The sequence below is a fragment of the Pyxicephalus adspersus genome, chromosome 3, assembly GCF_032062135.1.
Source record: "Pyxicephalus adspersus chromosome 3, UCB_Pads_2.0, whole genome shotgun sequence".
In the NCBI taxonomy this organism is placed as follows: Eukaryota; Metazoa; Chordata; class Amphibia; order Anura; family Pyxicephalidae; genus Pyxicephalus; species Pyxicephalus adspersus.
The window spans coordinates 33,368,085-33,390,902 of NC_092860.1; the positions used below are offsets into that span (position 1 = coordinate 33,368,085).

The 22,818-nt window shown below is 38.6% G+C and overlaps 1 long non-coding RNA gene across 3 annotated transcripts; it reads left to right on the top strand.

Annotated features, from left to right (window-relative positions):
* The first annotated feature begins 3,737 nt into the window (after positions 1-3,737).
* Positions 3,738-21,563, top strand: LOC140325996 (uncharacterized). Of its 3 annotated transcripts, none has more exons than XR_011919765.1 (5): positions 3,738-3,882; positions 6,638-6,743; positions 7,030-7,171; positions 15,768-15,973; positions 21,033-21,563. It is a non-coding gene; the product is annotated as an uncharacterized lncRNA (long non-coding RNA). The 3 variants fall into 3 exon arrangements; XR_011919763.1 differs by having other exon boundaries at positions 15,768-15,960; XR_011919764.1 differs by having other exon boundaries at positions 7,030-7,148; positions 15,768-15,960.
* Positions 21,564-22,818: the final 1,255 nt, after the last annotated feature.

Consider the following 22,818-nt stretch of genomic DNA (forward strand, 5'->3'; position numbering starts at 1 on the left):
GGATGTTTTATAGTTTTACTAGGCAGGTTTATTGTTTTTCTAGTTAACACTTCTATTACCTTTTATGATGACAAATCACCCAGGACACCTATAAAATTACTGATCTATAAAAACCCAGATTAGAGAGATCTGAATGAGTCAGGACAGTTTATAGATTAAGATCTATAGTAGGGTCTACATTTTGACATATATTGCACCATACTTTTTCCTTATATTTCTCAAACTAGTCCCGTCTTCAAAATCTTTTTTTTTTTTTTTTGATGTTTCTGTTTTTAAATGGTTTGGTTTTTTTAAGTTATGTGTTATTGGCAGATGCCATCCTTTCAGTTACACTCTAAAATATAAATGTGCGAATAACATACTTCATGTTTTAAATCAGCCCTTAAAACCCTTTTTAAGATATGTGGCATGTAGTTGTCTCCTGTCATCCAGACCTCCTGTGTCTTTAAACTCTTAATGCACATGCAATCAAACTTGAATTGCATAATTGTTCCAGGTTATTAACTCAGATTGCTTTAAAACAGTCTTGTCATCAGAGGGTCACTTGTAAAAAAAATAGATACCTATATTGAAAAAAGAAAAGGCTTTTTACTTACTTTGCCAGTACTCTGTGAAATCTCTGCCTTTTCGGGGCTCACCAGTCGTTGTATATATTCCAGGTCCAGTGTCTAAGGGCGGTATGGTGTCACCGTGTCACCAGCCCGCTTGGCAAAGACATGTACGGGATGCAGAGTCTAAGACACAAGCCTCCGGCTTCACCAACGCCCCCCTCAAGGGGAGATTGACTTTAGGAGGTGGTGCCCAGTTTGCGACCCCTGTACACGCAGAGGCTGGTAGCTGCCAACAAGTTAGGACCAGAATGTAGTACAGAAACATGAGGCAGAAGGGTAGTCAGATGTAGCCAAAGGTCAGGGCAGGCAGCAATCTGATGTTGTCAGAGCTGGGGTTGGTATACCAGAGAGTCAAAAGAAGGATCAGGGAATGCAGACAGGGACCTGGAAGCAAAGCCTAGGGTAACAATATCCTGTTGTCAGCCAATTTCTTTATTAGGGGAGGTCATGTGACAAGTAACAGTAACAGAACTCACCATCAGAGGGAATGTTAGAGCAGAGGCAGCTCAGGTGGTGTTCACCACCGCCAACAGAAGGAGCGATTCTGCTTAATATTCCAATCCTCTGGGGTAAAGGCCTTCAGAATGTCCAAAGTCTTCCTCAAAACATGGCCCCGGTTGAAAATGATCGCCAATACCACTCTGCCGCTTCTCTACTATGTTTACATGGTTGCAAGCAGAAAGGAACGATAGGGCATATCCGGTGGCCCTGCCCAAATTCACAGAGGTTTTGGAAAAAGGTATTCAAGCTAATTTCATTAGTTCTTCAGGTGTCACTAAACATGTTGCCAGAGTGTGCCCTATTAAGTAAATTAGATCTCCCTTTACCCAAGCCACACAAATATCTAACATGCTACATCCTGTTAACAGCCCGTAAATTTTGTTTTTGGTACTTTTAATTATCACCAGTTATTATATTTTGTTATGCTGTTAAATTGCATTACAAGTAGTAGCTGTGCTTTGATAAGAAACAACTGCAGAGTTTGTCTTGGTCATTAAAGAGTTACAAGAGGCTGCAGAAGAAATCACCCACAACCTCAGCTGTGTTTAGCAAAAGATTTTTTCTGCAAGTCATGCAAACCTAAACATTACTTATTTCTTTTATTGGCCCATACCTTTACCTTGACATGTAAGATGCCATTAGTTTAACAAACAGTTTGTATTTCTGACCATCCATTGCAGAGATTTGTTGTGCCACACAGCAGAGTTAGGAACCCATAGGAATATCGGGTGATGGAAGAGCAACAGGGACAGTGATTGACACTGTAGAAGGGCAAGCAGTGAGGTGATTCTGCCATAATGTGCAAGTAGGCAGTGCACTTTCCTCCTATCATCATGTCTTTTACATGTGGATACTATTAACTGATTGACTGCTTGTGCTGCTTCTTCCTTACCCAGTCTAGGCATGAATGTAGATGGGCTGAAACAATTAAAAAAAATAATTATGTGTTAATAGATTTACATGTGTCTTTTATATTGTTTCTATGATCAATAAAGGTATCAGAGCCCAATAATAACACTCCATTGCAATAAAATACGTGTTCATGCACATTAGCATCAAACTAATGATCCAAGCCAATACTTACACATAACAGCACATTCCCAAGTGCTCAATTAATGGAGGGTTGTGTGAAGATTAGTGTTGGTAGAATATCTCACTACTGAATTCGACAGCCAATCGATCGAATAGGAGGATATTGTTCAGGTGATGGAACGTCCAATTCAAACACCATTAAAGTCAATGGGGGGAAAATGTGGGTTATTTTTCGGGACTGTGTAGAATTGCAAGAGCAATCGGGGGAGCAGAGCTGACAGGTCCGCTCCCCTGATTTCCCTTGCAGCCTCAGCGTAACTATAGTATGTGTTCTTGGATGGAGATTCTCTATCCGAGAACACAGGAGTCCGACAGGGTCCCCGGGCACTAGAGGCTAAATGGGGACAAGTCTCCCCATTTATTCACCTCTAGTGCTCTGTGATTGGCTGGGCAAAGGAAAATCCTGATGACGCTTGAGCTGTCATCAGGGTTTACCTTTCCTCAGCCAATCACAGAGCACTATAGGTGATGAATGGGGAGACTTGTCCTCATTTTACCTCTAGTGCCCGGGGATCCCACAATGACAGGAGGATTCCCATGGCTGTGTAGCTGTGGGAATCGTTCTGTCATTGTGGAATAACCTGTAAAAAAAAAAAGTTACACAAATCACATTCAATAAATTAGTTTACCATTAAACCCCTTTTTTTTAACACATTCAACACAAGTCAAATCCCCTGTTTTTCGGGTCAGGTCTATACAAATTCAAACAGCCATATTCAGGTCGAATAAAAGGACAACCCAAATTCGAACATCAACACTAGTGAAGATATCCTAACATGGCTCCTCAAAAAAGGATGTTTACTGTATAAAAATTGTTTCCTAAGAAAAATGACAAAGTACCGTAAAAGAAATACATCTCTCAAACACTATGTATGTAAACATAGCTAGCAACTGGGTATGACTCAGAGTAAACATTATTTGTAGGGACTGGATGTGCAAGACAAACATTTTCGTATATTTTTTTATATTTACAAACGCTAGGAAAAACTGATTTCACAACAGTTGCTAAAAATCCTTGTGTAGGCGTTAAGTGTGTCCTTTCAAGTGTTTTGATGTGTGTTTGAACATTGATACAATTGTAGGAACTGGCATTCACTTAGTATTCCTAGGTCATAGGTGTCCAAGTATGGCCTTTCCCATATATTTGCAATGTTTGTAAGGCCTTGATCTTTTACATCTGGCCTTATATGAATACAGATCTTTCACTATTGTATAGTCAGCCTAAATGATCTAACATTCAAGTTTAAAAATGTGCTGAAAAAAACATATAAACAGTAAGGCCCACTTGATGAAAAAAAACATAACTTTTATTTTCCCAGACTTTAGCCTTCAGTGTTGTAAATGTTCAACAACTAAAATAAAGTATAAACAAAGGAAATAAACACTGTGACTGTTCATTATCTAAGGTAAAACGATCACAACACAAGCACATGTGATGGCAGTTATTCTCCCCGTGCATGTGAGGTAATGAGCAAGCCTCCTGAAACCAAGCTCTAGGTCAAATGAGGTGAATATGTGTGCTGCAGAGTTTCCTATAAGATTGTTTACTCACTTCTGTTTCTGGTTTGAGTTATTACATTTGAGCCTGGAAAAGCCATGCTGAAACTTGACTGGATTTTATTAGATGGGAAATGTATTCATGAAAAAGCTTTATGCCAATTCTAACTGAGCAGTTTAGGTAAGAGAATTAAGTGTGTAGCATGTGAATAGTCTTTTGTCATTTGGACTATAACACTCTAAATATACATAACGTGATTTACTGTATTTAGTGAAAGAATGGCTTAAGAACAAAGTAAACTTGCAACGCAAAAAAATTTTACACATTACTAACTGAAATACCTTTGTTATATTATCCAAAGTGTTTTATTATCCCTGGAAATGCCATTAGATCTTCATATTATGAGGAGGTCCTTCATAGGATATACAGCTGTGGAGTCATAATGCAGTAGAACTTCTGGCAAAAATATTAATGAAAGCAAATAATGGCAATGGCAGGTCGATCTTTGGCCTTAAGGAGAAAACTTTCATAGTTGCAGCAGACTGCCACTTATTGCATTATATATCTCTTATATCACAAGTATACAAGACTGACACCAATTTTCTTTCAAACACACTTAACAAATATTCATTTGGTAAAATATGCTAAAAAATGTGTGGCCACTGTCATAGGTCATAGGAAAAACACTGTAGATATAGACAACAGACAATTGTAATCTGTCCTTAACTATAGTCAATATGGTTGTGTACTTGCATTTGGTTTTGTACATAAAATGTTTATACAGATGTTTCACATGAAAATGCTTTTTGGGGAACAGTGGGTGGAGAGCATATTTGGAATCTGGAAGCCTTCTTTAATAGTGGGCCTCCAGGTTACACCCGCCCGCACCATGGGGAAAAAATACTGCGGTACATAGTACCCTTTAGTCATTCCCACAAAGGGTTAAATTAGTCCTCGAAATAATAAGAAAACACACAAACCGGTCTCAACACCCCCAGTTTGAAGGCATGCCTGCCAGGATTTCTAGACTTTGCAAATATCTATTAGAGATTCATCCAACTTTTTGCTTGTTATAGTTTACAAATCCTACCAGTCAGACTAGCTACGATATGTCTGCTAGTCCAGCGGTCGCCAAGAAAATTTTAGTGGTCTGCGGCTTTGGCAAGTGCACACCCGAGCGAGGTCAGGAGAAGGACCCCGCTGGGGGGCTCACCAGCCTGAACCACAGACCATGCCCCAGTATGGTTTGCATGCTCAGGGAAGTTATTGGGTTGTGTCTCTTGACACAATCCGCCCACTCCCCTATTGCAGGCTCAGACCTGAGATTGGAGAGTGAGCAGGTTTACTAAAGGTTACCCTTGCTCATGCTAGACTTTTTTGTAAAGATTGTTGCTTCTGAAATTGGGCTGGTGCTATTTACCAATACTGTAATTGGAATCTTCTGCTCATAAAAAAGGGTATTTAAATAGTGGGCATGCTATGGAGGCTGTACAATTTCCTACAAGTGCTTACTCTCAGGCTAAATAGGTACTATTACTATCAAAGCAGTTGGACTATTAGTAGCCCTGCCCACTGCAGCAATCCTATGCAGCAATCCTATGGGAGCTTTGCAGCATCCCCGGTTTCCCTCCAGAAGTGTGTGTCTGGTTCATCATCCCCAGTAAATATTTTGGGCCAGGCGTTGCCTTACTGTTGTCAGCATTGGCAGGGTGCAGCTGGAGAAGACTTGGGTTTAAAAGTGCTGCAGCCAATGAACGGATTAGTTCCTGGCCATGGCCCTGTCCAGCCATTAGCCACTAGTCATATAATGCTTTGCAGGTCACAGTCACTAGTTTCCCATTGTAGTATTAGCTTGCCATATCTAATCCTGCTGTGATGTTCTGCTTGAGAACCCATTGCTGATTCTGCCTACTAGTGTAATTTTTAGCTGCCTGAACCGATGTTTGCCTGTGACCCCGACTCTGCTCCTAACACTTTGGATACTTTGCTTTGCTGCTTGACTACCCATGTCGGACCTCTGGATCTGTTCGCTGGACTTGATTTTTGCATTATATCTGTGGACTTTCTGATTATTGGCATTGCACTGTCTGACCTCTCCTTGTGTCCCTGTCCTGCTTCTGTATGCCTATGGTGGTTCTTCTGTCTTCTAGGTCCCAGACGCCATATCTTGTGTACTGGGGTGTAACTGGTTGTTGTCATATGTCATTGCACCTCCCATGGCAGTCCAGGGGTGCTAGTATATGTGTAGCATATGACATGGATTGGTAATTCCCAGAGACCCCATCACTTGAAAAAACTAAAGCACAATATGCAATTTATAAAGTATTACATAAATTAGCCTCTTGTGAAAAATGTTTACACTTTTCCTTTCAATTATACTGAAACTATCAAGTTTATAATCCACCAGGTATCAATTAGAAATATGTTTTTAAAATACTTCCAGGAGACCAGGATTATTCAGATAAAGGATCCTAAATCTAATCTACATAACCAGATCATCAAAGAATTCAAATGTCACAGATGCAAATATTTACAGAATAACAACATTGTATATCAATTATAAAAACATCTGATTTAGAGAAATTACTATCAGGTATTAACTTCTACCTAGAGGAAAAGCACTAATAATGTAAAAAATACAAATTCTAAAAGGTTACATCTCGTTGTTGGTCTGATTTGGAGAATGGTACGATTTTAGGCCAGTAGCCATGACAACTCACCTGTGATCAATTACTCACTTAGAAAACCTTACAAACCAGACTAGAAGAAGATCTTCAAAAATATTATGAGGTTTCCCAGGTAACACCCTACTCTTGGAACATAGATTTCTGTGGAAAACTCAGTTTAACTGCTTAGTGAAGGTAGTTGTATGCCCCTAATAGTGTTCCTTTTGTGTTGCTAAAATCTAAATATATTTTTGTACTTTTTTTACAAGAAAGTCCTATCCAATCTTAGTTTGGGATATACTAGCTGCCCCTTGTGTCCGTATGATAGGAAACAGAGGATTACAGTGCTGCAATGGCCTTGTACAGATGGAGCAGGTAGGAGAAACTTTTTAATGTATCTTTTTTATCATAACATGGCAACAACATTTTCCCTATTGCCCAGAAATACGTTTGATTTGTTTTCAGTACATTGACCCTTTCAATGGGAAGTGTAAATAACATTTTATGAATGAACAAGTAAAGATGTGTAGTGTAATGCAATCAAAAGTTTTTTTTATCTAAAAATGTTATAAAGTGCTGCTTCCTATAAACTTAAAATTGCTAGCCTAGTATCAATGTAAGGTATATACTAGTATTTTATGTACTTTTTTTACACACATAGAGTATCATCAATGATATGTGCTCCTACAGTCCTGCAGAGAACAGTGAAGTAAATGGATAACTCCAACGTTATGGGAAATTGCCAATTACCTTTTGAAGTTCAAATAAAGCAAAGAAGAAGTAAGTAAGGCAAAGGCATTTTGGTAAGTTCTTTTCTTAACCCTGATCCGATTAATTATACCATAATACAGGAATGGAAATTAGGTAATTAGGTTCAGAGCCTAAAATTAGGTAAAAACAATGTTTATTTAACAAAGACTAGGTAAAAATAAAGAACCAGTGTGTGAAAAATTAGGTACACCCTTACTGCTTTAATAGGAATTAGGAGGGTAAGTAGCAGTCAGGTGCTGGTAAGGAAATTTACATGAATAACTGATCATCAGCAAGTGTGACTATCTCTATAAAAAAGAAGTTTAGTCAGTTTGCTGATCTGCAGCATTCAGTTGTGTTAGCACATTGGCAAGGAAGAAAGACATCACCAATGATCCTAGAGAATTAAATGTTAAAGTTCATGACAGTACGATTAGAAAAAAACTGAACAAGTTTGGCTTGTTTTGGAAGGGTTGCCAGGAAAAAGCCTCTTCACTCTAAAAAGAACATTTCATCACAGTTTAATTTTGCAGAGCTGCATCTGAATAAACCACAAGACAGCATATCAGCACAAATACCGTTTACCAACTGTCAAGCACGGCAGTGAAAGGGTGATGGTTTGGAATTATTCTGCAGCCACAGGGAACCTTGAAATCTTTGCGTCCACCATGAACTCCTCTATATACCAAAGTATTCTATAGGTATATTATTATTATTTTTATTATTATTATTATTATTATTAATAAATAGGATTTATATAGCGCCAACATATTATGCAGCGCTGTACTTTAAGTAGGGGTTGCAAATGACAGACAGATACAGACAGACAGACACACAGGGGGAGGAGAGGACCCTGCCCCGAAAAGCTTACAAACTAGGGGGTGGGAGAAGTAACACACAATAGGAAGGGAAATAAATATAATGATAGTTAGATTGATAGTTAATTGTAATGTAAGGATAAATGATAGTTAAATGTAATGTGAGGTCATCTGTGCAACAACTAAAGCTTGGCCAAAAATGGTGCACACAACAGGTCAATAATTCCAAGCACATCAGAAAAATTAGACAGATTGATTGAAAAAAGAATCAAGGTGTTGCACTGTCCTTGTAAAAGTCCAGATCTCAACCCAATCAAATGCTGTAGCAGGAACTTAGGCAAGTGTGCCTAAAGGATTGCCTGAAAATCTCAATGAGCTGAAGCAATGTTGTATAAAAAAGGTCATCCAGAAATTCTAAAGTTCTTTCTGCTAAAGGTGGTTCGACAAGCTATTGAGTCATGAGTCAGGGTATACAAGACTGGTGCAATGCACATCACACAAATTTTTAGACCAGGAGTGTCAAACTCAAATACACAGAGGGCCGAAATTAAAAACTTAGACAAAGTCGCGGGCCAACCTTGAAATTTAATAAAATTAACAATTAATCTCAATAAGAAGAAACAAGAACACATGAGAAGAGCATGCAGTAATATGCAGTTGATTGACCTTGAAGTATTTAGAGCAATCCACTGCATATTATTGTATGCTTTTTACATGTGTTCTTGTTTCTTCTTCTTGAGAATAATTGTTTTACTTTGCCAGAGAATGCAATATGAAACCAAAAGAATTGCTGCATTTATTTGGTTTCACATTGCATTCTCTGGCACAGTAAAACAATTCATATAGCAATAGCTCTATGATAATTCCTGATAATAATAAACCTGATAATTCCTGATTATTGAGCTTACCTGTCAGTGTAAACTCCGCGGGGTCTAAGCATAGGCTGCTGTTCAATAGATACGAGTGATGCCGCTACTACTATTCCCGGCATCACTTGCGTCTATTAAATGCGGGGCAATGCATAGGCAGGGAGGCCGCTGGTCTAAAGACGCGGGTGATGCTGGGAATTTTAGTAGCGGCATTGTACTCGCGTCTATAGAACAGCAGCTTAATATGAATTGCAGCTGGCCTGCCGTTACTACGGATTGCAGTAGCGATGGGCCAGCTGCAATTCATATTAGGAATTCTTTTGGGGGCCAAAAAAAAGGACGTGCCGTGCCAGATTTGGCCCGCAGACCAGAGTTTGACACCCCTGATTTAAACAAAGTCTGTTGCTAAAAAAGGAGAGAACGGAAAGGAAAAATAACATTCATCATTTGACCAACAGTATCGGGTCAAGTCATAATGAACTGTAAGCCCAAAGATTATTGTCTAGAATAAACAAACAGATCAAAACATAATCATGTATTAAACATAATGTTAGACTAAGAGGGTCAGGTCCAGGTGGCGCCTAAACTCTAGTGTTTCCCTATAGTAGGACTAGCTACCCCATTTAAGATTAAATTTATCTTGGGTACCCCTCATGCTGGTTGTTGGGTCCTCCATTACCATAAGGTTGTTCACCCTGTGGAGCCACAAACCCACCGTTGGGATGACCTTTGACTTCCAAACCACTGAGTTACCAGCTACAATAAGATGTCGAATAATAGACCTGTTATATGCCTTTTCCGATATTGTAGTATAGCAGGAAAAAAACCCGGGTCGTCAGGTATACTGAGTAGTGACTCTCTGCATAAGGGATCTCACTTGCTCCCAGAAAGGGCCCAAGAGAGGAAACCACCAAAAAATGTGGAGCATAGTGCCCTTTCCCCGCTCACAAAGCCAGCACCTGTCAGTGACCTCAGGAAAGAAACTGTGCAATTTCTACGGAGTCCTGAACCACCTGGACAAGATTTTAAAGCTCAGCTCCTGGTACCTTTTACTGACGGAAGACTCATGTACCATAGTAAATATCTTTGCCTTCTGTTCAGTCTCTATTGTGTACCCTAGTTCTGCTTCCCATGCCTTAAGGTATGCAGGTGAGAAATTATCAGGGGCAGCATTCAGTTCAGCATACAGTATCGAGAGAGAGTGCCTGGTTGAGCCATTCCCATTACATAGCTTTTCAAACAGCGTTTTTGTGCGACTACACTTGTACTCAGAGGGGAGGGACTTAGGAAAGTGCAAAAGTTGCAGGGCTCTCTATAAATCTAGTTTATAATTTCCGGCTTCAGCCGTCAACATCTCACCCATCACCCAGTTGCCTTGATGTACAAAATGTTCCGCCTGCCGTACCCCCTACTCGCGCAAAAAATATATATAATAAATTGACACTATAAAAATGTTGTGTGTTGTTTTACACCTGAGGTTAGATTTAAACTATTTTAAGAAACAGACAAGTTTTATTTTATTAATTATGACCTGGTACATAAAACCTTAGAATTGAAAGAAGGTATAATTTCTTTTTCGCATTTATTAAAAAATATATATTTTTTTTTACCATTGCATGGTAACATAGTACACAACAAACCATATCCATATCTTACTTGAGCATACACATGCAATGGAAATAAATGTCCCTATTAGCAACAAAGTGTACATAGAAAACTTTTCTCTGTACTTACACAATCACATAACTATAATTCCAAGAATTAAGTGAAATTGGCAAAATACCGGCCAACAGACGCACAGTTCTCAGAAAGTAATCTTAGAACAGTAGCCTGAACTTTGCCCTCTGACAATCATTATTACTCTTACACGGAAAACATGCAGACGTGTATTAAAGCTGAAAATAGTTTGTGACTACTGCTCCTAATAATGATATGAACAAGGCAACTTACATGTGGAATAAAAGCAAGCTGCATCAATAGCATATTTCTATATTTCAAGAACAACATTTGACAGTGATTTAAGTGTGAAGCAATTTTCCATGCATGCCAACCATTTTACATCAACTGAGAAAAAGACCAAGCAATTACACCACATCTTAAATCTTTTTACATAATGCCAGGCAAAAAAACAGAAAGAGGACTCCACTAGAAACAGTGTCTGGCTGGGACTTGTGTGATTTTTTACAAATCAAGTTTTTCTTTTTTTTTTTCTTTTCACTTTCATTAGTGAAGCTGGGTGACACGCAAATCTGGAATGAATCTGCTTCATGATTGAAAACATTTGCTAACAAATAGCAAATGACTGTTAAGAAATCCATTCCAGGTTTGCTGGATCAATCAGCTTTACTGATGAAAGTGTATTCTCTCCAGTCTTGGAGAGCTTTAATAAATCATGCTCATAGTATAAGAAGGTGGGCCCTTCACTTTTACCATTTCAGATTCAAATACAAATAGCACAACACAAACATGCTAGTATAAATGTTAGGAACATCTTGATTATGTAATCTGAGGCACCTAATCAGGTTTTGGTAACTACACCGGTTTATCAAATATGTGTTGTTTATTATTTAATTTATAAAATTTCCCTACATTTGCTTCATCAACACGTGCCACGTCCCGATTTGGATTAAAACTTTAGTGTTTCAAGCAACATATATATATTTGGGATTAATTTATGCGCATAACCAGAGCTATATAAAAACGCTAATGGTGTACCTTATTTCGGTATAGATTATCATGCACATCCATTCTCGCCTTCTTTGTACAGAGCCTACATTTATTAAAATATATTAACAACAGATGTGTCTCCAAAACTAGTAGTTATATGCAATATAACCATATGCGCACAGGCTTTTCCACTATAGTTGTAGCAAAAAAACACTTTCTATTCCAAAATACAAAAGAATGACCAGCGCCCACACACCAAGATGTCCGAATTTCCAACTGCCACAATTAATGTGCTTCTCTGTTCATCTTTATATGTAACTCATAATGGGCGTTCCATGTGGACATTTCCTCATGGGCAACGGAAGTAAACGTAACTTCTGTATCCATTTGTGGAATCGCATACGCCATAGCAAATATAGCGCAATTGATGCAAAGCCACATGCGCCATATGGGATAAGGGAAAAAAAGAACAAGCTCTTGGATATTGCCTCTATGTAAATTAGTTCTTAAAACAGACCTTACATTACAATGTAATATATAGTTACATATAGTAGATTAGGTTGAAAAAAGACATAAGTCCATCAGGTTCAACCACTAGGGAAATAAACATATCCCAGATATAAAACCCTATGGACATAGTTGATCCAGAGGAAGGCATAAAAAACCCCTGGTACAATTAGCTCCAACAGGGGAAAAATCCTTACTGATTCCCTAAGGCAATCGGATGTTCCCTGGATCAACAGTCTCTGTTATCTGTACTTTAAATCCTTAATACCCAGTTATATTCTGGGCTTCTAGAAAAGCAGCCAGCTTTCCTTAAAGCAATCTATAGTAGTTGCTAAAAGTACTTCTCAAGGGAGCCGATTCCACATTGTCACAGACCTTACAATGAAGAATCCCTTCCTTATCCGGAGAATAAATTTCTTTTCCTCCAGATGCAAAGAGTGCCCTCTTATTCTTTAAAATTATCTTAAAGTGAATATTTGGGAAGAGAGTTCTCTATATGAACCATTTATATATTTATACAGGGTGATCATATCCCCCCTTAAACGTCTCTCCTCAAGGCAGAATAAATTCATTTCATATCTGAGTTCCTCAATTCATTTTGTAATGTAAAATTTACTTTTGTAGTGACACCATAACACTCCCGCATGCACACACACAATGTTAGACAAAAATTAGACAAAACAAGTGGTAGGGAGTAGGAATAAGCAAAATACACTCCATATTCCTCAAGGTATCCAAGAACAATGAAGGACCTCTAGTTCTGTAATGTACATTATGGAGTCAGGGAGCTGCAACCTGTCAAGTAGCTAAGAACAGCTTCAGGCTACCAAACAGGGTGAAGGAAGTCTGCAACAGTGATGAATAAATATTTTACCATATTCCTATTCCCCCAACCAAACTGGGCATTTAACCTTTAAGTGTTTTGTGTGTGTAGGGTTGGGGAAGTTGGTTGGATAGTCACTGCAGGGATAATTTTTTTTCTGGTGCCTGGAGCTAGATTTTAAGTATGTTGGAATACTGAGAAAACATTATGATTGTTGTGATTTACTGCTGGTTGCTTCCAGTTAAAGTACTTTGTACACTTCCTTGTGCCCTAATAAATGCAGTGGGTACAGTATATACCACTGTTTCTTAACCTTTTTAACATGGGGGAATCTTTGGAATAACTTTCAGGTCTTCAGGGGACCCCTTTTATAATTACTATATCCACAGCTCACAGTACAGTGTGGTGATCATTAGGAAGAATACCTCTTACATTGCTGGCCAGTGGGAAAATTGTCACCATTACAGATAGCCAAAATGATATTGGTGTCAGAAGCAACTGACCTGAGAGGCACAAACTGCTCATTGCTCAAGGAACCCCTGACAACGTCTGGAGAAGCCCAGGTTGAGAAACACTGGTATATGTTATAAACAATAAAATAAGACAAAAAAAGCATTAGGGCCCAGTGACAAGTTCACCTAAATTAGCTATTTAGAAATATAGACTTATTTTGTTGGTTCACAAGATTGGTAACCCCTAAGGTGAAGTCAAACCTTTGTGATCCATTTTGGTAACATGCCAATGCACATCAACAGATTGAAAGGTTTGCATTATCTTTTAGTTAAACACAGTGGGCCTGATTTATTAAAGCTCTCCAAGGCTGCAGAGGATACACTTTCACCAGTGAATCTGGGTGATCCAGCAAACCTGGAATGAATCTGGTCCAGGGTTCAAAACATTTGCTAGCAAGAAATCCATTCCAGGTTTGCTGGATCAACCAGCTTCTCTGATGAAAGTGTATCCTCTCCAGCCTTGAAAAGCTTTAATAAGTCAGTACCACAATGCACAACAAGCACTTTAATCCTGCAAGTTTCTCAATGATGCTGGGCCTTTCCATGATCTGATCCCGTTTTGTCCTGGAATTCCTTTTTGTTCCAGCGCAGAGGAAGCGCCGGGCACCGCCATCTTCGATTTTCACTTCTGTCTTCTTCTTCGTTCAAGGTGCGAGATCGGGTGACGTAGCCACTGTGAAGGGGAAATAAAAGAGTTGATTTCACTGCGCATGCATGAGATTGGCATGTCTTTTCCCTAAAGATCTCGGGCATGTGCAGAAGGAGCAGCCAAAGCCTCCCGGGATGCGTGAGGTAGGTATCCCAGGAGGCTCTGCTCTCCCATTCAGTCTTGATCCCGGCAGCAATCAAGACCTAAAGGGATGGTGCACTTAAAAAAAAAAACACCATCATTTTTACTGTATATTTAAAGGTTGTCCACCCTTGTAAAGTAAAAAATGTTGAGTTTAGGTATGCTTTAACAAGAAAAGTGAAGCATTTCTTTTGTTTCATTTTTTTTCCCACTGCACTGCAACACATCATGATCACAATGTCACACAGCAAAGTAATTCCTAATTCATAGGTCTCATCGGGCCCTAAATGTTGTAATGCTTGATTGTAACATTAAGCAACTTTATTAAACTTGCAAGTTATCTCTAAATTTTAGCTGAACAGATTTTCTGTTTGGTATAATATCATTTCATGTAAAGCTGATGACAGGGCCTCTTTGTAGCTGCAGCTGAGTAGTAAAGAAGGGGAAAGCCTTGCAGATATAAGTAACAGCACAGAAATGTACATTTATCCCTTCTTGCTAACATACACCTGCTGCTCTCACACCCCTTTCAGTACATGAGAAGTGATAAGCAGTGTATTCATTCTGAGAAGTCTTGTGACTAATGTTTTTTCTTAGCACGTTGCAGCTGTTATTAGTACAGGGAAAAAGAAGAAGAGGGAGGGCGAGGGGACTTAGAATCAACAGGAGGATAAACATGCAGAGGAGGCAGACAACATTTCCTGAAGCCTTTCCATTATACAGCACGCCCACCATTAAAGTACATACTAAAGTACATTGAGTCCTTTCCCTGATCGCCCTACCCTTTGGTACCAGAACAGGCGGTGGGTTGTGTTCTCACTATCCACGCACATGTATTCCTCCTACATTCACACCCTCTCCTATGGCTTTGCGTGACTACCCACTTCTTCCTGTTTCTTAATGCAAACAATGAAACAGCAATAATACACAAAGCTCTAGGTCATGCTTTTCCCGGAAAATGAACAGCAGGCTATTTTTGCAAAGGACATACTAAGCAGTAGACTTTCTCGGTAATTGTCATGTCATTTAGAGGAGGAGGAAGTGTACTTTATTATTGTGTCTAGATATGCAGTTCTCTTGTAGATGATGAAATGCGTTAGCTTGTTTTTTTCCAAGAAAGTACTGAGAGACACACTGTACTGCTGGCACTAGAAATCAATCAATGTTCATGGAACAGAGAAGAAATTGGATGGGAACATGCAGATTATATGCTCTCTGATCAAAAGCTCACTGACTCATGTGTGAGAGTTAGAAACTGTGTAAACCATGTGACATTTAAATGATCCAGGGCCTGTCAAAGCCAGCACAGGAATATTATTACCAGAACTTACCTATATTAATTTACTATATACAGGAACTTTTACATGAACAGCATGCACTGCCCTAAAGCAGTCAATCGGATGTAAATGTTCATCTATTATTTTCCAGATGAGGTTAAAGTTTAAATAGTGGTCCCGAACAACCTAATTTTAATGATGTTTCTTTCATAGATGATGTTTATTTTTATCCATTTTATTTTACATTTATCTATTACATCCATGTGCAATTTATTTTATTGTGTTTATGGCATTATACATGAATAAATATCAATTTAAATCCAAACTTTAAAAGTTTTTAAAGTTCCACTTTGAGAAATCTGTGACCATGCAAAGCTTTATTGCAGAAAGGGGCAGCTGGCAAAATCAGACAAGATACCTGGCACATTCCAGCTTTCCCTGCGGTTGCCAGGACTGAATCAAGTCTCAAGTACCTGCAAAGGAATAATCAACATCAAGATGGCTAAGGATGGCAATAAGGAAGAGAAGAAGGATGAAGACAGCAGCACCAGCGACAGAAGTTTGTTGTTAAAATCTGAGGTGTGTTATTGTGGTAAGAGCAATCAGATATCTCATGTTAAATGTATAACCTACTAGTGGCATTGAGGAAGCCTAACAGACACTGTAGCCACCACTGGAGAGAGAAGGAAGTGGTGAGCTACATGGTGACTCAATAGAGATCAGTGCTGACAGGCAGGCTTTTTATGAAGGAAGTGGGTGTGAAGTCAAAATGTTAGTACTGGTTTGTTTCCCCCTTTATCTTAATTCTCGTGCACACTAAGTTGCATTTTGCAACTCATTGTGGTCTTGTTACACATTAGTAGAAGTTACGTCATCCCATTGCAGCAAGATTGACACAAACATCACTTTAAAAGAATGTGGGTAGGCTTAAGTAGACCCGTAGTTTTAAAGTAAGCAACCAACAAAAATGAAAGCCTAACTAAGAGGCACACAACCTCCAATTCAGGAATTCATGTACCTAATATTGTCATTACAGGTATTATCAGAGACCTAATAAACCAAATAAGGCATGTTCTTTAGAAACATTTGCTTTAGCTCACAAAAATCTGCCCCTAGCATGAGAAGGCCACTGGGATGCATTACACTGCAGATACACAGATAAGGTTAGGCAGGTGAAGGAGAAAGAACATTGTTTGCAGGAAAAAAAACAAAAACATTTTGATATGTTTACTGTCAATGCATCTTCAATTAAATCTTTCCTTGAAATTCTGGTCAATTTGTTTGTTGTGATGTTTGCAAAATGATTTTGGATCATCCTTTTTCAAGCTTCCTGACATAATAAAAGAAGGAGGCTTAGAGGACTACTAATAACCACAGAGCAAACTGGTAGATATAGTAGGACGAGAATAAATGGAGGTGAGCTAAAGACTAACAACTTAACAGAAAGACACAATCACTGGACATAACCAAAAAATGTCAAAGAAATCAGGTGTCTCATCAAAGGTAGCCAGTCTGCTATTTGGCACAATGTCAAAGTCTTACCTCTTTTGCAGTCCATATGGCTGGATCAGAATACTAACAAAATTGTAAAGTATCCCTAAAAGGGAGTATAAGGATTTTTCTGAGGCAGACCACATCTGGACTTTTTGGATTGCTGTGGCTATTGATTCCACCATCAAGGCAAATATAGCCAGAGAAAGAGCACAACCTTTTCTAGTTCCTCTGTCAATGGGAATCCTCCTACCCTAATGGCTGTTGTTGGCTTGGTGTAAAGTAAACCAATCCATTACAGGAGGCAGGGTTAAATCCCATTCATTCAAACACCACCATTATTTGTATCCAACATACAAAAACAGATGCCTATTGAATTCAGTATCAAGTGATAAAATCTCCCTAGATCCTCCATTAATATGCAAAGGCCTTCTCAAATTGTTGCAAGTAGATCCACCAAGAGTGCTATATTTTGGAAAGGCAATTGGCCAACAGTTTAGGCTACGTACATACATGCAATGGTTCTCGTCTGATAATCAACTAAGGGCTGATATCAGATGTGAATCTGGCGTGTGTACAGTTTCGAGTGCTGAAGAGGGGGGGACATAGAAGAAAAGAGAAAAGCTAACCTAAACAACCAAGCGCCAAAAAGCTAACCAATGTACAACATCCCCACAGTCAACAGTAAAACCAAACACAAACCAAACTACAACAAAACATCCCTAATAACCCAAACATTAAGAACATCCCTGACACTTTATCTAAAATAAGTTTCTAAAATGCAGTTTAAAACCAATAATATTTGGTGAGTGTTTAAAACACATTAATTTGGGAGCAAGAGAATAGCCCAAAAGTTTATTCAGCAGCAAGGAAACTGAGAAGGGATCCAACAGCTCCTTTAAATATAGAGTTACATGGCTGACCCAAGATGGTGATGAGGATAGAGCCCAATACAGTCTCACTGAAAAAGAATCTACAACTGCCCTGCTGTCCTTTGTCAGAAAGTCCCTTGGTTTTTGTTTTTTGTTTTTGTGGGGGTAGAAGGAGATGGCAGAAAGCCAAGTTACTATGTAAATATGTAACATAATAGTAGCAGATAAAGAAAAGGTCCAGAAAAGTCCCTAAAACATAGAGTAGAAGAGATCAGTTGAAACACATTCCAAAGACTCTACATAATTAGTCTACTTCGCTTATCTCTATGCCTCCAGACAGATGTAGGACTCAAAGTCAGATAGGCCTCAAGCCCTGGACAGTATGGGCCCCATTGGCTCTTTATGTTCAAAGGCTCATCACTTGTTTCCCCCATTCCCCGAATCACCAAATATTTATCTTTTCCCCTAACCCACCTAACTGAGCCCCAAAATCAGTCATTGGGTAAGCAGATAAACATTGTTCACCTAGGATTGGTCTTTACTATTCACACAACTGCCTTCCTGACATTAGCGGCAGATCATTCACCAAACTAGGTGATTTACCAACTAATCATCAGACTGTGTCTAAAAAATTCTAGATATTTTTATCTTTAAACAGGAACAAATATACAGTATATTATCAGCTGAGATATGCAGTAACCATACAACCTTTTATAGCGTGACATATAATCAGTAGATCCCCACTTCTTTGATTCCTGAGTTGCCTCTACAAAGATTTCCTCCAGTACTTTGTGGATTTTGCAACTTTTCCACTATCCTTCTAAACTGCTGTATTCTCTGGAAAATCTACATGATTTATTTCATCAGTATTCCCTAAGGCCTCCTTTCCATCTGCAGAGTCACGGCCGACAACACTTATGTGTCAGTATGGATCCACACAAATCCTTATTGGTCAGGCTCTTTTATCAGGGGCAACTTACCTGGTTCCCAAGTTGGCACTTTACTTTTTACTATTGATGCCCTTTCAATCCCTGACTTTATAATCCACCTTCTAGCCATAGCCGTATCCTATGCACAGCCACCCTAGGCAGGACAGTAATCTACTGCCTAAATGGATGAACAGCAGGTAGCAGTGACTATACCACCCTAACTATTGAACTATTGCTCCACTTACCTTACAAACATCTTTGCAATATTGGTTAACATTGCCAGTAAATGATCAATCTACTAAAACATAACCTAGGCAGGAAGAATAATGAATTTCAAAGTTAAGTCTTTATTTCTGAAGGTCTCCAAAATTTGGCATATGTTATTTGTGGAAACAAGATGTCAGCTGAATGTATATATTATTCTATTATTGCTACAGCTTATATCAATACCTTGATTTCTCTCCTGACCACAAACATAAACACTATTACTTGTTCTCAGCCCTTCTAATAAACTGTGCACATGGGCTGGGTAACGTGAACCATGAAAGCTTAGCACTAGGTGGGAGAACTGAGTGTCTAATGTTGGCAGTCATTATGTGTATTTTGGCATTGAACATATTTAATGTTCAAACTGCAGTTCAAGAAATCTAAATTTCTCTATAAACGTATATTGTGCATACAATATGAATATAAAGGTTATAGCATCTAGATTGTCCAGATCTAAATTTATATCAATTTAGAAGATAAATGTTTATAAAGCCTTTTTATGCAAAGAAAATACACACTCTATATTACCAAAAGTTGAAGAAGATTAAATATGATTAAGGTAAAATAGATGTATATAAAAAAAATTGTTACAGATTTGTGACTATATCTTTGTAGATCTTACTGTAATACTCTGTCCTAAAGCACTCCTACTGAGACAGGGGGGCCAGCATTGTGAAATCAATTATATTCTGCAGAAAAAGTTTACATGTGTTTTTCCCCGCATGGGCTGCTAGTGTCTCCTACTAGCCAAGTGTTTCTGTCCTGTTATCAGAGACATGCAGCAGTGCATGCCCCGGGTGGGGGTGACACTGGTAGTCTACCAGTCAGGGTAAAAAGATTCCAGAAAATGTTACAAAGAATGCCATTTTAAAGCCAAAAATACTATAGAAAAATCAATAATGATGTTTTTTTTTTTTAAAAAAACCCACCTTATCTTTGTCTTAGACTCTTGTTAGGCAGGGTGTATGCTCTTTCCAAAAGTACAGCAGTACTAATGAGTAGTCTTTCAGCTGGTCTAAGGTGCACAACTTATACAAAATCTGCTATCCAAATTGGGTCATGAACCTTGGCACAGTAGCCCAAATTGGATTGCAGCAATTTTGAACAGTGGTAACAGAGCAGTCAGGCGGCTACATATCTTTAGATCATCCAAGAAGTAGATCACCACACCCTGCCATTATTTGTGGAAACATAAATATAAACTGGCAATTATGAAAACTGGGGCACAGGAAGCCACAACATTCTGTAAGACAGCAGCTTTCATTTTCTGAATTGTACAATGCTATATCCATCATTTATCTGTAATTACTGGGCATTACCAATTTTTACCTTTCCCAGAATACCATCCTTCCCAATGTTCATATGAGATAATTATTAGGATGATTGCTGGGCAATATTATATTATGCCCCAATATACTGCCAGCTGTAAACTTCTTGTTTAAATCACCCATCAGCTCCATCATTGCATGAGTCCACTGGCAAGATTTCTGCTCTAGATTTCCCAACTCTGACAGTTTTCATGGTGGTCCTAAAGTGGTCTGGTTCATTTAATGCTATATTATTTTTTCTGAACTAGCACCATATTGATAAACGAGCAATGTCCACTGACACACATCAGTATAGAAATGACACACTATTTATTATTATTAATAATAATATTAATAAAAAACAGGATTTATATAGCGCCAACATATTATGCAGCGCTGTACATTAAATAGGGGTAGCAAATAACAGACAGTTACAGACAGTGACACAAGAGGAGGAGAGGACCCTTCCCTGAAGAGCTTACAATCTATGACACTTAAGAACACCTAGATGCCTAAAAAAAAAGTCAACAGTAAAATATTTATTATAATTTAAATATTCACTATAAATAATAAAATATCCACAATTAATGGCATTAATCTGTCATATGTTGCACTGCGGTATACATTTCAAGTAAAGTAAAGTTGGCTTCACTCAATGGACTACCAATTGGACCACAATGGACTAACAATTGTGCTGAAGAACATGTACATGTGCAATCTTGTGGCACAGTGGTATAAAGTTGCCCTGAATGTTGTAAAAATTAACTTTTATATATGTTTTACAGTCAGGTTAACCCCACCCAAGGGAGATCTCAGGAGGGCCGAATGCAGACTGACATTTTATAGAAGATATTAGCAAGAGGCACCGTGGACAAATCCTGCACAAGCAAACCAGATTCATCAAAAGAAATATTTTAGAAAAGGAAAAGCTGTCTAGCTCAGTTACATTTATCCGAATGGAGGCAAACATTTTGATCCTCCTGATTATTAATTAGCCAGGAGAGACCACCATCAAATTTCCCTGAACAAATGGTAAAAGTTCTCACTGAAGAGGCTGATTGTCAAGCATTAGAGGGGAGAGTTGCAGATGAAATTCTGCAGATGAATAAAATTGTTATCAAGAAGCATTGATAATCAGAAATAAGAAGTAATTAGGATAATCAGAGGAAAAAGTACTGCAAATGTTCAATACTTTCTATGGAAGTGTTCTGTGATCTAAAAAACACATCAAGGATCAAATTATGGAAGACTGAGGAATGTTACAAACTAGCTGAATGTATTTCCCTATTATTGTTCACATAAATATGTAATTGTAATTCATCATGTTTTATTATCAGATTGAATTTGTATTGAATCTTATAGAACAGGGGTCGGCAAACTTTTTGGACCACTAGGCCATTTCAGGAGGTCAAGAAGGCACACTGGCCAGAAGAAACAAGGTGTCCAAGGGAAGGTTCTTAGCCCTTGGCAGGTGTTTACATAGTGAAAGGTAAACAAGATGGTACGAGGTGTAGAGTACCAACACATGTGGGGAATAAAGTCCAATGGGGCTAGTGAATGATGATGATAGCGGGCAATAATAAGTATACTAACATCAAAAGGAAGGTTAGGGCTTACTTGTGGTGATTAATAGAGTTCTGAAAGTGTAAACATCAAAGAAGGTATTGCTATCAAAATAAAGTGTTTTCCTGAGGGAGTTCAACAGTGGATGACAGAACACTAGATGCTTTCATTCCAGGCCCAATGAATAGGCCCAATTACCAACCTTTGAGGAACGTCCCAATACAGCAGTATACAGTATATGTTGAGCCATCCCACCTTACTAAAATAGAACAGAATGCATTCATGATTGCTTAAGATGATTTATCCAGATGATTTATGCCTTGACTAGCCTACCTAATGTACTTGTACATTTATTACCGAGGTAGTTCATTCTACCCCTATGCCACTGGGCCTGATTTATTAAAGCTCACCAAGGCTGGGGAGGATACACTTTCATCAGTGAAGCTGGGTGATCCAGCAAACCTGGAATGGATCTGGTCCAAGATTCAATACATTTGCTAGCAAATAGGAAATGACTTTGAAAAAATCCATTCCAGGCTTGCTGGATCACCCAGCTTCACTGATGAAAGTGTATCCTCTCCAGCCTGGGAGAAGTTTAATAAATCAGGTCCACTCGGTCCAGCACCTAGTTCCCCTATTCTGTCTCCTTAATAGGTGAATGTCAGTTGGGGTAATGGGTGTTTCTACATAATCTGCACTTGTTTGCATGCTGAGCATCCATGATTGAAAGGATTGAAATCCAGTGAATAGAAGTGGATAGATTAGATACAGTAAAATTAAGAGTAAAGGGGTTGGATGATGGCACCCATTCTACAGTCAGGAAATGAGGCAGCCTCTAGCTGAATTGCTGCAGTTTCTAATGCACAGGGAGATAATCATAAAGAGAGAATAGTGAAACCATAGAGAGTAATGTCAGCACAAAAGGTATCGCTAGCATTCAGCTCTATGTATGAGTTATTACATCAGTGGTCCCCAACTATTTGGAGCTCACAGACCAGGAATCTCACA